Here is a 19,464-nt window from a genome sequence, read left to right on the forward strand (position 1 = left end):
ACAAGGGCGTCCGGGTCGTGGACGGCACAAACCAATCCGGCGGGGTCTCAACGCTGCTTCGTCTTGTGTTTAGCTTGGTTTCCGGACTGCATTTGTTTAAGCCGAGGAGCAGGGGGGCAGCGTGCAGGATGTGTGTTTTAGAAAGGATTTGACAGGCCGTGCAGAGGATTCGTGCTCGGCTTTGTCCTCGCCTGACGCTCCGCTGGAGCAGGGGCTCCTCAGCGATGCAATCTAAAAGTGATTTGGGGTTTGGGAACTGCGCAACGACTCTCAGCGCGAGATGGAAGCGACCCGCTGAAGTGTAAGCCGCGTGTGTTGGACGTTGTTTTGCGATCACTGTGACGCAATGTTTAGGAGGACGAAACTCGAGATACGAGCTCAATTTGCTCGCGTCGTTCGTCTGCGTTATCTGAATCTGAGTGCTTAGACGGGACGGTGCCAAGCAGCGGTCATATTCCGAGGTTTCGCCAATTTCTGCTGCAATAAGCCACATCTTTGTTCTCTTTTGAAGTGAAAACAACGGTAAATACCGCATTTTACATCTAGGATGCAATTCGTGACGTATTAAGCCTTTCTTCCGTAACTGCCCTCACCTCAGCACTTGAGCAACATTGCTCCTCACCTTGGCAGAAGGTTGTATCGTTGTTTATTTTTGATGCATAAGCTTCTAGGCATTGGTGCCCACTTACATCAGCACGGACGGCCCGGAGCACCTTTCTACGCTTTATAAGGACACCTGGATTGTGTGACAGGCAGTGACCGTTAATGTGATCCTTCTCGGGTGCGGCGTGTGTGCGCCATAATGATTTATGTCCTTTTTGCCAATCCCCTTTACCCGCCGCGGTGGCTCAGCGCTGCTGAGCACGAGATCGCGGGATTGAATCCCGGTCGGGGCGGCCGCATTTCGATGGAGGCGAAATGCAAAAACGCCCGTGTGCTTGCGTTGTAGTGCACGTTAAAGAACCCCAGGTGTGGTCAAAATTAATCCGGAGCCCTCCACTACGGCGTGCCTCATAATCAGAACTGGTTTTGGCATGTGAAACCCCAGACAGAAGAAGATGCCAATCCCCTTGTGCTTCAATACATTTATTCGCTTTGCGTTGTGCAAGACACCAAAGAAAAACCTGCCGTGTTTAGCTGTCTTTTTTTCTACCACCTTTCTCTCTATTTTCATAGACATAATAATCGAGCAGGCTTGCATGTTACATACTCGCAAAATATAAAACATCTAAATACAATACAGCTTGAATTGCTCGTACTGTAGTTGAAATGCGAGCCACCCTGCCAGCGTTATCATTACAAATTAGACATCTCTCGTGAGCGTATTATTGACCAGGTGTACACACGTGAGCTACTTTGTAGGTGGCATTTTTTTGGAACACAGCACGTAGACATTCTGCTTAATATGAGTTGCGTGTCTGAGCGGCTTAGGCACTGGCATGCAAACAAAGATAAACCGGAAGTGGCCAAGGCATTAGGAACCAAGCATAGAGGTATAACGGGTTCAAATCGCAGAAGTGCTACCAAATCGTCTGCCCCTCTTTGTTCTTTTGAATTTATTTATTTCGTCCTGCTTTTCTCTATCAATGTGTGCTACATTTAACAGCCTGAAAATAAGGATGATAAATTTTACGGACATGTTTCACCTTATCGGTGTTGCCCGACTATACTCAGTAGCAGTGCTAATTTCTTGTGTTCCCAAGCTCGATTAAGTTTAATGTTTCATTTATCGAGGCCCCAACAGCTCGCTCAACGTGTGTCTCTCCTAAAGCGGCCTTTTTCAAAAATCTCAGTGCCATCTTCGTCTTGAAGCAAAGTGAAAATTTATTAACCTCGCTATGCAAAATAACCTACTCTAACGCGCCGCGCCTTACATCCCCGTTCTCATTGTCGCACTTCCTCAATTTTTTTTTTTTTACTTACTGATATCAAAGACATTATTATAGCTGCCTTTCTGCATCTCCTTTTAAAAGTCGCTGGTATTTCTTGTCGCTTCGTTTCAAACAATTACATTCCAAGAACGTGGGACAATAGACCCAAACCTCCCGACGTTTGTTTTTCCTTTGCACCCCACTTTTTTTCAAATACAGTCCCTTGCATTCCTTGAAATCTATTCTCAGATCACATGGCGATACTGGTACTTCGCTGAACTAGCTGCTTCCGATTCTTTCGCGCTCACATGCGCGACGCCTAAAACTGTGCCGCTTCCTTTCGCGCCGTCTCCACTTTCTCGGAAACTGGGTGTCAACCTTATGTCCCCCTTGTCTGCTTTCGGTTCTCTCGTACTCTTTCAATCCCCGCTCTTGTCTTTGTGTTTTCCTTTTTCACGCTCTAAAAGAAGAACAAGTAAACGGGCAGAGAGAAACTCGTTTCCTTTTTTTTTTTCCTTTGTAGAGCAGAAAATAAACTTTTTTTTTCCAATCTCGTCAGTGCTTTCCTTATTGTCGCCTAGTCGCCCCGTCCAATCATCTTGAGTCTATTCCCGAGTTCCTGCTGCTCCCGTAGTTCGCATCCTTCGCCCGTTTTATTCCAACTTCTTTAGGAAAACGAGGATCATTTCGAGCCTTGTTCCGCCACTCTACGACCGTCTCTGTTTGCGCTCCGAAATTGAACTATTCCGTCTCGCTCTGCAGTATTTCTGCATTTACCCGCCTGTTCGTTCTCTCGTGCTTCTATTGGTTTCCGCGTCGTATCGGCATCTGCTGTGGATAGCCTGATGAAACGATGTTTGTGAACTCGGGCGCTTCTGTAAAACGCCCCCTGTAGTTCTTCGACGGATTTCTTGTTTTTCATCATAAGTTGCTCAGCGAATTAGCTGTTTTGAATGTCGAAGTATTTCCTACGTCAGTCTCCCGCTGGGGCTGACATGAGAATGAGTTCTTAGGAAGAACTGCTTATTGTTGACGCTGTTATTTCTGGTATTTCCCTATCGCGATCGCTTGCTTTCTTTTTATCCTCAATTTTGAATTACTGGACTGCATTTTTGGTCTTGAAGTGTGAAGCGTGGAATGTGTTCCATATTGCTGTTGATGTCTGTGTTCGACCATGGAGCACAGTGGTGATGTATTTTTTTTTTTTTTTCGAAGGCAAGTTATACTTAGTCTTGCACTGGCTCGCGCAGACTAATCGTCTAGAAGCCTCTTGTGCGTCATTAGTACCTCCGAGATGTGCAACCACGCAAGAAAATGTCGCTAGCGATAACAATTTATACTTATTGTTTCCGTTGGTTCGTGTCATCTTGTCTGAGGTCTATCGTTTGTCACAAATTACATAATCAAGCAATACCAAACATTTTAAAGAACGCCGAAGACACCAGGATGTACGCGCACTAAAATTTCGGAGGCAACAGCCGTCGTTCGCAGAATGCATAATAGATGCCGCCACAACACGGCGCTGCCGGAAATTCGGACAGAGACGGAGGAGGAACGGCAGGAAGCTCAAGGAATGCCTTCGCCCGTTCGCTAACCTACATTTGGGTAAGAAGGAAAAGAGAAACATACATAAGAAAATAAAGAAAATGTAATGAAGAGATAGACAGTGTGAACCCACTCGCAGAGGAATGTTCACTGACAGCCACAGGTGTTCATACAGTCTAGTAGCCTTCAAAAAAGCGCTATAGGGATTTTGTGGCCTTGTCCATGACAGAGAAAGAGAGGAAGATGAGATGGGAAGGGCAGAAAGGCAGGTGGGTTAACCGAAAAAGAAGCTTCTGGTTTGCTACACCATATTGGGAAAGGATAAAAGAAGGACGAAAAGAACTGCGGAGAAATAGTGATCAAGCTTAGCGACCAGGTTCTTTTTGTCCGAAAGTGGTCTGTCATATAAGCGGCTAAGACTAGCTTGCACAACATATCGTTCAGCATCGAACTATTGGTACTGGCTTAGAATGTGTTCTATTGTTTCATCACACCTGCGAGCAGTGCATCTTCCGCAGCTGGCCATTCCAATGAGAAATGATTATGCATTCGCAAATGCGAGGTACCCCCAACCGAATGCGACAAAGTAAAATTGTTTCATTAAATATGCACCCTAAGTATAGAGTATTTGCCTCAAAAAGAAGTATCGGCGCCTTGCCAGCGGAAGTTCGTCAGTGTGCTCACAAAGAGATCATTCATGAGCACGAGCAAATAAGTCGTCGGTACCCTCTGCGAAAGCATTTGCTATCACACTTTCTTTCGTTGGCAATTTTACACAAAGAACCCTCTTTTTTTCGTACTCAGTTGCAGAAAGGTGTAATACTGGGCGGGCTGGTTGATGTTCATTACAATGGCAGCGTAAATGTTGCCGTAAATGATACGGTGACACACAGAAGCGAAGCATACAGGACAAGCGCTGAACTAACAACTGTTAGTTGTTCAGCGCTAGACATGTGTTAGTTGTAGAACTATGAGTTGCAGAACAGAAACTATCAGTCATGCTAGATGAACGATTACATATGTATGAATAAACAAAGCATGATTTGTGGAACGTCTCTTTATGTGTGTAATGTGACCAGTGATAACGCTTAGGGTGCGGGACACTACCATACCGACTACAAAGGCCAGCATTTTGTTTTACTTCTACACACGTGTTCAGCTTTATTCCAGCTCAGACACAGTATGTCAACCTGCTTTAACATTTCCCGTTAGAAAGACGCCTGTAATTGACTCGTTATCAAGAGCTAAGCAAGTCTCGGTAATTCTGTTCTGTAGGAACATCATATGGACGCGTTGTTTTCTATAGATCTAAGCGTTCCAAACTTACAACAATTAAGACACAGTAACAGTATACCTTGTAGTGATCTAAACAGCCGTAGTTGCAAATCAGCGCCTGTATAAGCCTTATGCTTTTTTTTTTTCTGCGGCGGCTTCTTATTCATGGTGTACATTCTGGCGGCCAGCTACATAGGAGAGGAAAGTAAGCTATAGCATCGCGACAGAGCTCTTCTGGGAGCTTCGTCATCGGCGCAAATAATGTAAAGTACGCTCCTTATGAAGTGCCTAATGGTTCGTCTTCCGAACCTTAACACTCGACACCTTCACGTTGCGATCGTCTCTTCTTTCTGTCGCAGTAGCTATTTTATTTTTTCACTACTCTAAAGCGAAGCCGTTCCGATTGCGTGCGTGACAATACTGATTCACAAAAAAAGACGTACAAAGCAAAGTGTCTTCAGAGGCAGGCGAGGCCATTAAACATTAAGGAAGAAACGAACCGGGCTCGAGTAAATGAAAACGTCCCCGAGTGGACGACGGGCGGACTTCCAAAACTCACTCATCTCGTAGCGACGGTGCCACCCTCGGTGTGGGCATATTCGTTTCTTTCGTGTAGTTTGGCACCGTTGTTTTACTTTGGTTGCCGAATTCAGTCACAACCGGAGAGTCTCCCACCCTGGTGCTCGCGGGCTAACGCGACTCCGGTCACCCAGGGTCCCCTCGCAGTGCCCGCCGTTGCCATGGGCGCCATCTCGTTTGAGTGAGACCGTGGCGCGAGCACGCGCGCGCGCGCGCGCGCCAAGATGAGCGATGTGGTTTCGGACCGCCATAAATCCCCCGCGGCCCTGGCGACGCCCGACGCTATTTGTCACGCGGATCGGCTCCTCATTGGTGAAACAGTTTTCTTCCTCTTCATGAGCGAAGGGGCAGCTATGGGCGCCCACCCAGCGACGCGCCGCGTCGCTGTCCGCGAAAGGAAGACTCTATTTTCTTGTCTGTGTTATGGCTTCCCGACGCCGCTGCTTGCTTTTCTTCTTCTTTTCTTGTTTTCTTCAATCTTTTTGTTTTAGCTTGTCCTTTATCGCCGAGGAGTACTTCTCTCTCGTTTACTTCGTTTTTTTTTTTTTTTTTTTTCTGGTGCGCTGAATACGTTTTAGTCCTGGCGCCAGGGAACCGTTTAGCTGAAGGATGACCCCATATCTGCGACGCCTCGAAATCATAATCGCCTTCGCTTCCGTTGCCGCGACCGGACGGTCAGCAGTTCATTTTTCAGCGGCCGAGCGGATGTCGCTGAGAGAGGCGACGGCGTCAGCACTCGCGCCGAACTCGGGATATCCTTCTTTTTTTTCTAACGCGCAAAGAACCGTAAACGTCTTTATATGACCGTCGATTTTTTTTTCTTCTTACGCCTATAAAGCGGTGAGTATCCTTTCGATGATCATGACAGCAGCCCCGCCTCATTCTTCTCCGTGGACCACTTCTGTCTCGCTCGTTTGGTGCCGCCATCTTGAAAAAGAAAAAAAAACACAGCACGGCGCTAACCATATACATTGTTGGCGATGGCAAGATGCGACCTTCGGTATTAACGGCAGTAGCAATTCGATTGTTATATGATGCATGTTTTGTTGACTCATCACGTTAGACCACCGCCTTTCCCGGCATTCCCACCATTATCCTTCCTCTTCGTGGCGCAGTCGTTTAAGTCACGCATCTGAGCATCCCCGGACTGAGCGTTTATCGCCGAGCAAGTGTAGAACGCACTATGGTAGCAAGTGGCGAGTTTCGCCTTTAGCTCAGCTAGGGACTTCGCCACCAGGATTGCCCAGCCTGCGATCGCGGAGAGATGATGATGATGAAGATAGTTTAACAAGGAAAGCGAGAGGTAAAATATGTATTTACAACAGGCAGTATGGCGAAGCCCACACACGAGCCGAGGCGCGCCTTCATCGTCTTCTTTTCGCTGCGTCCTCGTGCGCGCGCTTGGGTAACGGTCCCATGACACGACCCCCCGGCGGCGGGAGCACCTGACGCGGTGTTGTTCATGGACACGAGAGGCAAGTAACAAGCGGACGACGGCTAACGTTCGCGGACATAGTACGGTTTGAGCCGTACGACGTGCAGAATTTCACACTGTGGGCGGCGAGTCGACGATGTCGGGGTTTGGAGGGGTGCCATTTCATAGGTGAGGTCGGTGACTTGCCGAAGAACACTGTAAGGGCCTGTGTAAGGCGACAAAAGCTTTTGCTGAGAGTCCGACTCGGCGCGTTGGAGTCCAGAGGAGAACGAGGGAACCTGGTGGAAAATGGTTGAGCCGGCGATGCCTGTCGTATAAAGCTTTCTGCCTTGCTTGCGATGTGGCTAATCGGTGGCGAGCAAGCCGACGGGCGTGATCGGCTCTAGCAATGGCGTCGTGGGCATACTCAGTGGTGGTAGACGTATCAGAAGGCAGCAGGGTGTCCATGGGTAAAACTGGATCACGGCCGAACAGCAAATAAAATGCAGAGAAACCGGTGACATCCTGGCGCGATGAAGTGTAGGCGAACGTCACGAATGGAAGGTTAACGTCCCAATCGCGGTGATCCGAGGACACGTACATCTACATGTCCGTGAGCGTGCGATTTAAGCGTTCTGTCAGGCCATTGGTCTGGGGATGATAAGCGGTGGTGAGCTTGTGTTGGATTGCGCACGGTTTAAGAATGTCGGCGATTACTTTTGAGAGGAACTGCGGGCCTCTGTCCATAAGAAGTTGTTTAGGGGCACCGTGATGAAGTATAACATCGCGCAACAAAACGTCGGCGACGCCATAACCGGAAACTCTTCCTTTTCCGGATCTTCTGTAACAACTTGGGTAATGGTGCTGAACAGTATGATCCAGAAGCCTAGCAAAGCTTAGCATGAAATGCCAACAATACGATCTGATTATGAGACACGCCGCATTTGGGGATTCCGGATTCATTTTGACCACGTAAGGTTCTTTAATATGCACCCAACTCTCTCTTTCCCCTTACCCCCAGTGTAGGGTAACAAACCGGACGTCTGGTTCACCTACCTGCATTCCTTTCTGATTTCTCTCTCCCTGTCTCTCAATGCACGAACGTTTTAACATTCCGACCTTATCGGAATGCGGTTGCTGCGACCGGAACCGAACCCTCGACCTCGTGCTCAGTAGCGCAACGCCATAACCACTGAGCTATACCAGCGGGTCGCGTTGCAATACCGTCTGTACAAGTGTGACGAGTGAAATCTGCGCTTGTGGAACATAGAGCGTTTCGTATCACCTCCCTCTTGGAACTGTTCGGGAAAATGAAATAAAATAATAAGAAATAAAGCCTTGCAAACGTGTTTCGTTGCAGATATAACCCGTGTTTATCACACGCATTGTAAACGTTTTCATCAGTCTGTACAGCGTCCGTTCCCCTGAGCGCTGCAATTCTAAAACCGCTTGGCTAAAGCGCGCATTCATATATCTCTACACCTGCCGTCTACTAAGGGTGTTACGTGTGGAACTACAGGCTGAAAAGTAAGCTTCGTGAAAGTCGCTTCCAGCACTTGTTGCAATAGGAGCCTGGGCTCACCGGCGCCGGAATGGCCGATCGTTCGCCGTTTCCTAGGCACGGCCTCTACAACGCAGCAGTCATTTTGTAAAGCGCCATATAGGCCTACGCTTCTTCTCCTTCAGGTATACTCATCTTGCTCCTGCTCTTCGGAGTGGTCCTTACCGTAATGACAGTGAGTCCCGAAATCCGGCGGCACGGAGGCCAGGCAGGCCGTGTTATGCGGGGGCCGTAACCAACCACGCAGCGGGAATTACATGACGCCCGTGCGCAAGGTAAAAGCTGGCGCTATGGAAACCCGCGCGATCGGCCACTAGTGACTTCCGCTCAGAACCGCAGCATGATACGAACGGGAGAGCCCACTAAGGGTTGTCTCATTTCCAATTCCAAGTCGACGTAGCATCATCAGCGGCCTCGAAGTATACGGGAAACCGTACGTATAATACGCGTAGGGATAGACCCCGTTGGGCTTGTACCTCGTTCCCAGTGGCTTTCAGTTCGAGGCACGCCGGCTTTTTGCGGCCTCGAGTGGAAACCCCTTTGGGCACCGGAATTTGTTAGGAACCCCGGCAAACGTCGCGGTTATCCCGAGCACGTGTGGAACGCAGGGCGCACCGTACGCTTTGATGGGAAGTTGCCGGCGCCTTGTTAGCGGGGATGGCGCACGGCGCCGTCTCCGAAATGACCCCCATCGCTTGGTATGTATGCGGGGATCCTTAAAGGTGCGTAGGGAGCCAAGCTTTCCCGCCGGTGAGATCAGATCTACTTCGTGGCAGGCCTGATTTCGTGTCGGGTCGTGTGGGAGAACGACGTTGATTGGCCAAGATGAAACGGGGGTCTGCCTGAAGTACCACTTGAACGGCTCTGTGCCTGTTACCTTTAGGAACAAAATAAATGAAATTTCATGTTCGCTTGCATTACCCAAACGACGGTCCTTCCGAAAGGAGAGCTGTCTGATCGCCTTCTGATGAGATAGGCGGGACTCCAATAAGTTGCCACATTCCCCGACGCTGAATTTTCGACATACACGTATCAGTTCACCGTACAACTCATTACTTTACTCAAACCTGATCTTGCGGTATTTCTGGCCGTCAAGTTGCCGCGTTCATTTTTATCTACCCGATGTATTTAAAAGTTAGAATTCTAAATTCGAAGCTACGAATAAAGCAATAAAAATTCCAGAATATATTTGTCTGGGTTTATACTTTTGGTCTTTCTGGTTTCACCTTTTCTTTTCGTTTTCGGTTATCGTCCTCAACTCGAACACAGTCTCGTTACCTTAGTTGCCTGGAACACATATTCTTACGTTGTGTTCTAAAATGTGTAGAAACCACAATACTGGAGTTTACCGTTCTGTCGTTACCTTCTATAATCACACCAAATTAGATGGTCCCGTTTACAACAAATACGAGGCCATATGGCAGCTTCCCCCCCCCCCCCTCCATGGGAGCCACCAAACAGAGGCAACTTTCCACTCCTTAAAGCACTTTGTCCGCACAGGCGAACTGAGTCACTCTGGATCAGTCCTGATTAAACCCTCTATCTTTCATTCAACCCTCTATCTCTTTATGTCTGCATTGTACAAATCCCACTCAAATTTTCTTTGCCACTTGAACCATACCCTTTGCGTAGACGTTTTGATATGCAGGATAGCCGGCAAGTTTGCCAAGTCGGCTCTAAATGCCCACAAGCTTTGATTACTCTGAGAGGTGTTTCGTTGAGTAAGGCGCTGGACACCCATGTATGATCACAAAGTGGAATGGAGTAGGCGGATGTTAGTGCTTCCAACCTTTCTACCCTATGCTCCAATGACCCCTACAGATCAATGGCCCAATCTCTCTTAGTGCCCCACTGCATTTTTTTTTCACTCTGTCTCTCTCAACGCTCCGGCGAGAACACAATGGCTGTATATACCATGTGTCACGGATAACGTTACCCAAGCTACAAGATACAATTATAAGACCTACAGCGTTCGGTCGTAGAGGTTTGACGACCGAACACCATAGATCTTAAAACCGTACATTGCACCGTGTGTAGGGAGCCAGGCTTTGGCGGCGGTGAGATCAGATCTACTTCGTGGCAGGCCTGATTTGGTGTCGGGTCATGTGGGAGAACGACGTTGATTGGCCAAGAGGAAACGGGAGTCTTGCCTGAAGTACCACTTGAACGGCTCTGTGCCTGTTGCCTTTAGGAACAAAATAAATGATTTTTTTTTCCTTTGAACAGCTTGGGTAACGTTAGCGGGGACACCCTATTGTCACGTTGTAGTGACGGTGAAGAACACAGTAGCAAGAACTAACTCTTAATTCAGCAAACGTGTGCCCAGAGAAGCAGGTTACACTTAAAGCAGAACGACAGCAGTGAGCACATTCAGGGATCGTCGAAAATCTGATCTGCGGCCCAAGCGCGTCGGTTTTTATACATGACTCCTCGAATGTTCCAGCGTAATCGGTGGTGCCCGCGTACTTTCCAGAAAGTACTACGCGCGTACAATCAGATTACACAAGGTTCGGTGACAACAGAAAACGGATAGAACGAGTGATAACACTCCAGAAACTTCAGATACAGAAAGGCGCATCTTGCGCTGGGCGATAACGTTAACACTTGTTATCCGGTGGAAAGCTGTCACCGGAGAAAGATAAGTAAGTACACGCGTCACTATATATTGGACTTACTGGTATTTCATTAACTTTCCCGCCAACTGCCTTCAAATAAATGACTGATTTATTTATTTATTTTGAAAAATGACACTGTGGCTCTTTAGTTTTGGTAAGCAGGCTTCCCCGCACCATGAGATTAAGTGCAGAGAAAGCCGCTTGCAGATTTTCGCTCTGCCTATCGAGTGCCACTTTCTGAATACGGACGCCGGATGTGTCTGCCACTGTCTGGAAACGCTTGTTCTTAGCGCCTGATTTGTCTCTGCACATCAAAGCACCGTGTGGTACTTTAAAAGATTAGCGGACCTTCGGAAAGGTGCATTTCGTGAAGGCTTCTATGGTAGGTTACGCAACGCTTCGAACTATAGTTAGCGTGCTGTTCGGAAACTTCGCAAAACAAATTCCACTCCTTGACATAGCTTTCTTTTTTTTTCTTTTTTTTTCAGTCACAGCCTAATGAATTTCACCGAAATTCTTATAGTTCTAGCAGCCGGAGCAGTGCCTGGGCAAGCAACCTTCGTGTTCTATGAAAACTTTGTGCGAGAGTTGTTTTTCTTCGTTTAATTCAACGAATCTCAAAAAGATACGGAGTCTTATTTCTTCGTTTTCTTTTTCTATATTTTCCTTGTCTGTTGCAGTGACGGCCGGCCGTTTTGTTTCCACAAGTCCGAGAAAAAAAAGATTATTCGTACACGGGACCATGTATTTTGCTGTGCGAAAGTACGGAAGAAATTACGAGTATGCTCAGAGCGGGACTGTACCACACATTTTACCGCGAATGATAGAATAAAAGAGAAGGATAAAATAAGTATTTTGTTGCCCCCGCACTTTTTTTTTCTTTCGGCAAGTGTTATTATTTATACCAACCCGCGCTGCAGTGCCGAAAACAAGAAAGAAACTACGTGCGCTTGCCAACGTGTGATTTGAAATGCAAACTGAGAAGCATTCGTTATAGTTTGGCAGTGAGGTGCAGAACTTAGGGGGCCCGCGTGATTCGGGACACCGCTAGGAAGGAGTTTTGTAGGCGTTTATTACTTTTTTCTTTGTTTCTGTTGTTGCCCGCTGTCTTCAAATTTCGAGTCTTCCCTACGCCCGCCTACCTTGAAAAATAGCTTCGGAGACCGATGGTCGAAATATGGAAATTCCATCGCGTGCGAGCCCTCACATCTAAAACACAAGGGCCCAACTTATTCGCGCCCAATTTTTTTTTTCTTTTCGAGAATTTTCGCTTCCTCGTTTTGAGCTTGTGTTTGTTGCTTTCTTTCTTCTTCCCCGGCCTTTCCTTTCGCTATCTTTTGCGCTTCTAGTGTTGTTGTGGTTGCAGCGGTAGCTGTGATGTGGCTGCCTATTCTGCCAGTTTGAAAATAGCGCGAGTGGATGAATTATATGCAAAGATTGTAAAGAAGAAAGACAAATTAAAAAGCCGCAGCCCGTGCAAAACAATTTTCTCCGTTTTCAAGCCTCGCAGATATTGATTTCCAACTTTCTTGCGAAAGTTACTGTTTCTTTGCATGCGTTGTTACTCTCCCGCATCGAAGCGCTGTAGAAGAATACAAATCACATCAATTTCCTTACTGCAGCCCTTTTCATATATATGTATTTTTTCATACGTACATACGTGTTACTATAGCAGAATTGCAAAGTTATCCAGAGTTTCGCTTCACCAGAATGTCAAGAAAGTCTTGTCAAAATATTTGGCACTATAGCTTTGCGATATCCCACAAAAGCAACAAAAGTATTATGTTTCCTAAAATCGAGTGGGATCGAATGCGCTGTCGAATGACGTTGTTTGTCACTTCTATCCTTCTATTCGGAGATCGAGCAAGGCAGATATTATTGCTAAAAGAAGTAAAAGCCAGCCTTCCAAAGGTGGCAACCTGCGGGCGACCTTTACTTTATTGCGATATGGTGTAAATGAAACCAAGTTCCATGTCTGGCGGGGGTGGGCTTTAAGGGGGCGTTTAGTTTAGTTACAGTGCGAAAGATTCGAAAGCGCTCCCTATATTGCCACCAATAAAAAAAAAACGCGTTCCACTTTGTCTCCGTTTGTTCGGCAATTTGGATCTTTCCCCCAACTGTCATTGTAATCTTTTTCCTCTTCCTCCGCTCCCCACCCTCTTTCTTTTTTCACCTTCGTAGATGTTTCACCACCGCATCCACGGTAGCACAGTCTCCTCGCAACGACCGTGCCAGCGTAACGCCAAGACCCACAACGTAATGGCACTCCACTAAGAAGAAAAAAAAAGACATTTTTTGTTCGTATCCAGAGCTGTTCTGTTTCGCACCGTCCAGCTTGTCGAAGGGCACGGCACGACGCGGCACGACGTTTCACGGTAAGTGCGGTGGAAAACTTAAATTGCTCCTTGCCGTGACGCAAGTACCTCGTCCCGGTCCCATCACAATCTCCCCACCTCGCCACCTCTCCTTTATCTATTTTCTTTCTGGTTCTTTCTTCTTTTTTTTGTGTGTGTCTTGCGCACACCGTACCTCCGCGGCACGTTTTGCTTTCCCGTGCTCGAAGTGCAGCAGAGGCAGCTGACGCTGGTGGTGCGAAAGCTGCGGCGGCGGTGAGTTTTCTGGTCGTAGGGCGGTTTGTAGAAAACCCACAGCCGCGCCATCGCGCTCTGACACCTACCCGCAACCCCGCGGCCTCCGTGAGAGGGTAGGGACCGTGCGAGTGCGAATTGTGGAGCGCGGCCCTACGGTGGCACCGGCTGTGGTGGCACGAGGCCTAACGGGAGGGAAGTGGGGGAGGAGTAATAGATGTGGAGAAAAAAAAAAGGCTGGTGCAAGAGGCGAAGAGTCGTAATGATAGTCGTAGACGGGGCCCAGCGAACGCTCACGATTGATCGAGGCTGAGTAAAACGCTGCCTTCAGAGATAGCGCAGCGCTTTCACCCTCGCGAACGCGAGGGTGTTGTAGGTGTAGGCCACGTTGCAGGGGGCCGAAACGAGCGCGAACTGTACCGCGTGTGTCTTTGCGGTGAGCTAAAACGAAAGAAAGCGCGAAAGGGTGATTCAGCCGTACGTGAAGATAATGATAGGCCAGTTGGCTCAGCTGAAGCCCGAGGCGTGCAGAGGTTTCGGGTGCGAGAGAGGCGATGGGAGGTGGTAGAAGCGAATTACGAGCGTAGCGCGTTCTCGGCATCTATGGGATTGAAAGGTACATTTGCGTGAGCTATCCTTGAGTTCCACGCAAATGTGTGTGCGGTAGCTTTGAATCTGCCAACAGTCGGCTTCGCACGTTGGACAGGGTTTAGCTAGGCGTCGGTGTGCCGTCGACACCGTCGTATAGTTGTCTTACTCTTGTCCTGGATGCAACTGAAGCGCGCGATAAACTGACAGCACAGCAGCATACTGGACGAAGTTACATCAATAACTGCGACACGGCGTCAATTAAACATGTCGCCAAGGAGACGAGGCGCTGTCCTGTTGCGGACGTGCAATGCCACTGAGCCAACTTACAGGAAGAAGACATATCGCAGGAGTCGTCCTCCTGGTGAATCTCCAGAGCACCCTACTGAGCATGCGCGATCGCACTACAAGCGAGTAAACAGGGCGCCCTCGTCTGAGGAAGGCAGCCGTGCGTCTCAACGCCGTCTCGTCTCAATTTGCATAACAAACCAGGTGTAGTAAACAGAGGCGCAAAGGCGCTCACTCGTACGCACGTGCCGTCACACACGCGTCCATGATTTCGATGTATATGTATACTTGGCAGCGAGTTCGCTGAGCTAAGCAACACGCTGGTGTGGAAAACTTCTATTTTAAAAAGGGGGCATTGCGGAAGGAACGAAAGACGAGGAAAGATGTGCGATACAACCTTCAAGCAAATATTATAGGAGTCGTGATTGGAATAAAAAGCTCAGGAAGCGCAAGAGAAAAGAGACGAGGCCGAAACAATGGTACCACGTTTCGAGCTTCGTCGCCGCTTTGGTCTTCGACAAAAGAAGCCCATTGCGTTTGCAAAGTGGGCCGGTCTTTATCGCGTGCTTGCGACCACACCATGTTCGATGGAATCTATACCGTCGTATTGTGCTGACACAGCGCTCTCTATTGGGATCCGCGTTGTCTGGAGGTGTTTGGTCTTGAGCAAATAAGACGAAGGCTTGATGAAAGATCTTTGTCAGCGCGACTCCCATTCATCTCTAAGCGTTTGCGTATCCCAGGGACTCCTTTTGTCTTACACTACGTGTGTGCTTAGCGCCCATCTTTGAAGCTCGCGCGAAAGCGAACTACTCTTTGTGCTAGATTCGGCAGAATTGCAGCTAGGCCTTCTATATTCTTGGTACTTTTCTTGACTGGAGCTATGGAAAAAAGCGAAAAGGAAATGCTGTCTTACAAAGCGTCATCAGCTTCTCGCTAAGGAATGTCTGGACGCTACTGGCTGTGTTCTGAGACGAAACGTGCTGCTCACAATGTCTTCTTGTGTAGAGGCATGTAGAATGACTTGATCACACGGTACTCTAGCGTGTTCAAGTGCTAGGCAGTTCGTAAACAGGCGAAAACTACTGAAGATAGCCAATTCGCAGTGAGCAAAGATTCCAAAAATGACTCTAATCTGCAATTTTAACCGATAGGCCATTGATTTGGTAAAAACAAAAATAGAGTGCATTGTGCTGTGGCAAGTTGTGTGTTAAATTTGGCGCTGTTTTTATTTTCGCCTTTGACATCGATTTATTGCAGGTGAGCGATAGAGCAAAATAAGTTGTACACTCACACTTTAAAAAAAATTAAGTGTTCAGTTTTATGGGCCAGAAACACGATCTGAATATGAGGCACGTCGTAGTGGGAAACTCCGAATTAATTCTGACCACGCGGAATTCTTTAACGTGCACCTAAATCTAAGTACACGAGCGTTTTTTGCATTTCGCTCTCATTTAAATGCTGCCTCCGTGGCCTGGATTGAACCCACGACCTTGAGCTCAGCAGCGCAATGCCATAGCCACTGCACGGTTATACTCAACAGGTATCAACTCCAGCTACATTCCTCCTGACACGTCCCACCCTTACATCAAGCTCAGCTGAGTCGGGTGCATCATATGTAATGTGAAGCTAATTTGCACCTTCCTTATCATGCGATTGTTTTTCAAGAACCTGACCACCTCATTGTGACTCCTGCATCTGCCACACCGCTACGTATCAGCGATACGGTTGCTTGATTCCTATTATACATCGTACTCAGCGCCACGCGACCTCCTTCAGTTGCACGTACCACCCGTAATTAAAGGCACTCTCGAGTTCTGTAAACCAGTCAGCTGCAGTAGGGTCGCAAGACGCGTCTCTGGCGATATTACCCCGCCAAGCCGCCCCTCTAGCTTAAAACACGGATGAATCTTGACGCCCGCTTGGTCTTAAACCCATCCTCTCCCCCCTTCTCCTACACAGCTCCTCCTCCCTCACACCTTTGTTTTGCCCTTACCCTCCATCTTCCTTGCCTCCCTTAATTTCCGAGCGAGGATTTCGCCTCCTCGAAGTAGGGGCCGGTTCGAATATACGCCGCTTATTGTTACGGCCGTAATCCGCTCTCTCTCTCTCTCTCTTTCCAAGAGAATATAATCCTGGCGCCTTCATTAATTACTGGAATAAATGGACGCCATCCCTCGCGAAGGCCTGTCCCTGCCGTTCTTGCCCGTGCCAAGCCGTGACGTCATTAAGACTGGCAGCATGACTGTTTCGCTGCACGGCAATGGTGCCATGCGGCGCAGCCCGCAGCGCGGGCTGCGCGAGTTAATAGCGTACAGGAAACCTCGCCCTTTTTCCTCACTCTTCGTGGCACCGACTTCGTTGTCGGCCCCCCGGTTAATTATATGGTTTTTGGCGGTGTCTATTGCAAGCGCTCGGGGTTTGCCGCCACGGTCTTTAAATTGCCCGGGAGGGCTTATGATTCCTTCCTCCGCGAAGATAAAGTCCTCTGTGTAGACACTGGAGATGGGCGCACTTTGTCAAAAGCGCCTATTCGGAAGTCGCGGTTTGGCGCGCAATGCTGCTGCATATTCATCGCCCCAAGCACCAGAGTAGCGCCAGCTTTATGGCTCCGAGTCGGATTACGCTTAGGCGGAATTAATTGCGGTCGTAAATGAGCGCGACGTGCGGCCGCCGGTCAAAAGTATCGAGGGCGCATGCACAAAGTTGGAAGTTGCAGAGATTCGCTGTTGTCAGTTTCTAATGAGTGTGACATTTACATTTACAAGCCGGATGGCCCTAAGAGGTTAGGTTTCTCCTAATTGCACGCCTCGGACGTTGCAGCAAAGAGACAGAGTGCAGGAGTGCGAACCCAGAACAACGCCCTTCCGTTTTGCAGTTCCTTAGTTGAATGCGATAACTTTTATCACTGTAGAAGTACGGGCTTCTGAGAGATTGCTTCGAAGAAAATAAAATCGCAAAGCTGATTTATCGAGTGGAGTGTTCACGTCATTATAAATATTTGTCGTATCACTCTTCCCCTTTTTTTTTTTCACCAGAAGGTCAAGTAACGGTATAAAAGATCTGATGAATCTTAAAATGGAGTGAGAGAACTACAGTAGTGCATGCTTGATATGCCGAGCTTTTATTCTGCAGGCGCGTGCTTATATGCTACGATATGCTCCCTCAAGAACAAGGCAAACTAATCTAGTTCCGTAGCACTCATGATGCAAACCAAACGTGTGTGGTAAGCAGTCGTCCGTTTGCACTTGTTTTTCGAGCCCTCGGTGGTTAACAAAGAAAGAAACTTGCATGAACGAAAGCAAGAAGCACTGGCCCGGCCACAGGCCAGCGCCAAAAGGTTGCGATGCTTTAAACTTGTTCGTCATGTAACTTCACCCTAATAGACCGAATAATATGGAACACCCTCCAACTCGCTCTGTAAACTCTTAACTCTCTCCTCTCTTTAGCCTCATGCACTGCAGTGCGCCGAGGCGGTATCACTGTTGCCTAGCTTTGCTACAATCCCTCAATTTCTTCTGATGAAACCCCCAACACCCTCCCTCCGCCGCTACACGGCTAACCCCCTACACTACGTCACCGTAAGCATCGGCACTATCTTTTTTTTTTTTCCTCCGACCTTCCCGAAGTGATTCCAACCTATCCATCCAACCCTTCTCGCACAAAAGGAGGATTACACAAAGAACCACTCGCTTCCCCCCTTTTTATTTTTTTTTTCCCGCGTACTACTTATTTTTTTAATGCTTTTAACAATCTACTCAGTTTATGTTTCACCTCCTCCTCTTTTCATCTGCGCGTGCTGGATGCTCAGTCTTCTGCAAAGTTTTATTTCTTGCTCTCACCTTCCCTCCACAGCCCTCTCGTTCGTCACTAAACCTTCTCCCCCAATCCCTCTCTCACGCGACTGCAGTTCTCATCTTTCCCCGCTACCGAGCTAGCAGCACGGGGGTGTCGGGCGCCACTTTTAAGCCGGCACGCGGTCGCCTCTGCGGCTCACCGACTGCCACGCTGAGCCTTTGAACGGCGCCCAAGCTCTAGTTTCGGATTACCTCGACGACGGCGACGCCAACGGCTCCCTCGCGCAGCACGCCGGCTTGCGCCCGGGTTCAAAGAGTTCTTTCACTCCTCCTTCTCCTTCCTCCTAATTCTCTCGCTCTCCTCTGATTCACCCGCTCGTGCGAGAGCGCGAACGAGCGTATAGCCCGCAGTTCATCCTCATCATGCTTGTTGGTTATTGAGATGGTTTTGCTTTCTTTGTTCCTCGTTTTTTTATTCTTGCGCTTTAATACCTAGTACATCGAGCACGGAGAAACGTGCATCCCAGAGTAATAATAGCGTGATACACCAAAAGATCGGTAGCAGCTTTCCCAACCAAGGGAATCGAAACCTGCCAATGAGTCATATCGCGAGAGAAGCGTGCGGTTTCGCAGTGGGTATCCAGCGGTTTAACGTTGTTCTGTGTCATTTCATAACGCGCCGTTCTCTAGCCCGTAGAATTTTTTTTTTTTGAGCTAGAAGATGGCCGGCACATTTTTTCGTCCTGAAGCGGTAAAGCAACACCTCATTCCGCTTGCGTACTGCACTTTTCCGAAGGACTTGGGGCACTGAGACCGGGTCCGTTCTAGTCTCTGACATTCGTTAAACCTGGGTGTGAGCTTTAGAGATACTACATACTAGTAAAGTGAGAAGATCGTTGGTGGATGCTCTCAGACGATTCGGGGCAGAATCCAGCAAAGCTAACTTCTACCGCTTTTCTTGAGTTCCGTGTCCTTGATGAAAATGCTAACGCGAACAACCTCAGGTCAGCCAAGTCGCTTCGTATACAAGAATCTTAGCTGAACGAATGTTTACCTTTGGACAACTCGAGATAAGGGCACGATGTGCATGCGCAAGACTTAGCAAACAACACCGTGATTTATCACCACTTTCTATAAGCCCACGTCCTGCTTCCTCATTCAAACGTCGTTCTTTGTTCCTTACAGAAGTCACCCTCTATCATTTTTTTTTATTTTTTTGTTCTTACCATGAAAATGCGAACAACACTCGCTCCTGAACGCCCACTTCACTCCACCATTCGTCCCATTTGTGACGAACTTTAACAAAAAAAACGACAATAACAAAGACGGCAAGATAACTTAGT

The 19,464-nt window shown here is 48.1% G+C and overlaps 1 long non-coding RNA gene across 1 annotated transcript in view; it reads left to right on the forward strand.

The window, feature by feature from the left end:
* The first annotated feature begins 13,014 nt into the window (after positions 1–13,014).
* LOC125947556 (uncharacterized) overlaps positions 13,015–19,464 on the forward strand; it is a 36,826-nt gene continuing 30,376 nt past the window's right edge. The window contains exon 1 of the long non-coding RNA XR_007468384.1: positions 13,015–13,235. This is a non-coding gene — a long non-coding RNA (uncharacterized LOC125947556). The remainder of the gene's footprint in view (positions 13,236–19,464) is intronic.

This window comes from Dermacentor silvarum, chromosome 8, assembly GCF_013339745.2.
Source record: "Dermacentor silvarum isolate Dsil-2018 chromosome 8, BIME_Dsil_1.4, whole genome shotgun sequence".
Taxonomy (NCBI): Eukaryota; Metazoa; Arthropoda; class Arachnida; order Ixodida; family Ixodidae; genus Dermacentor; species Dermacentor silvarum.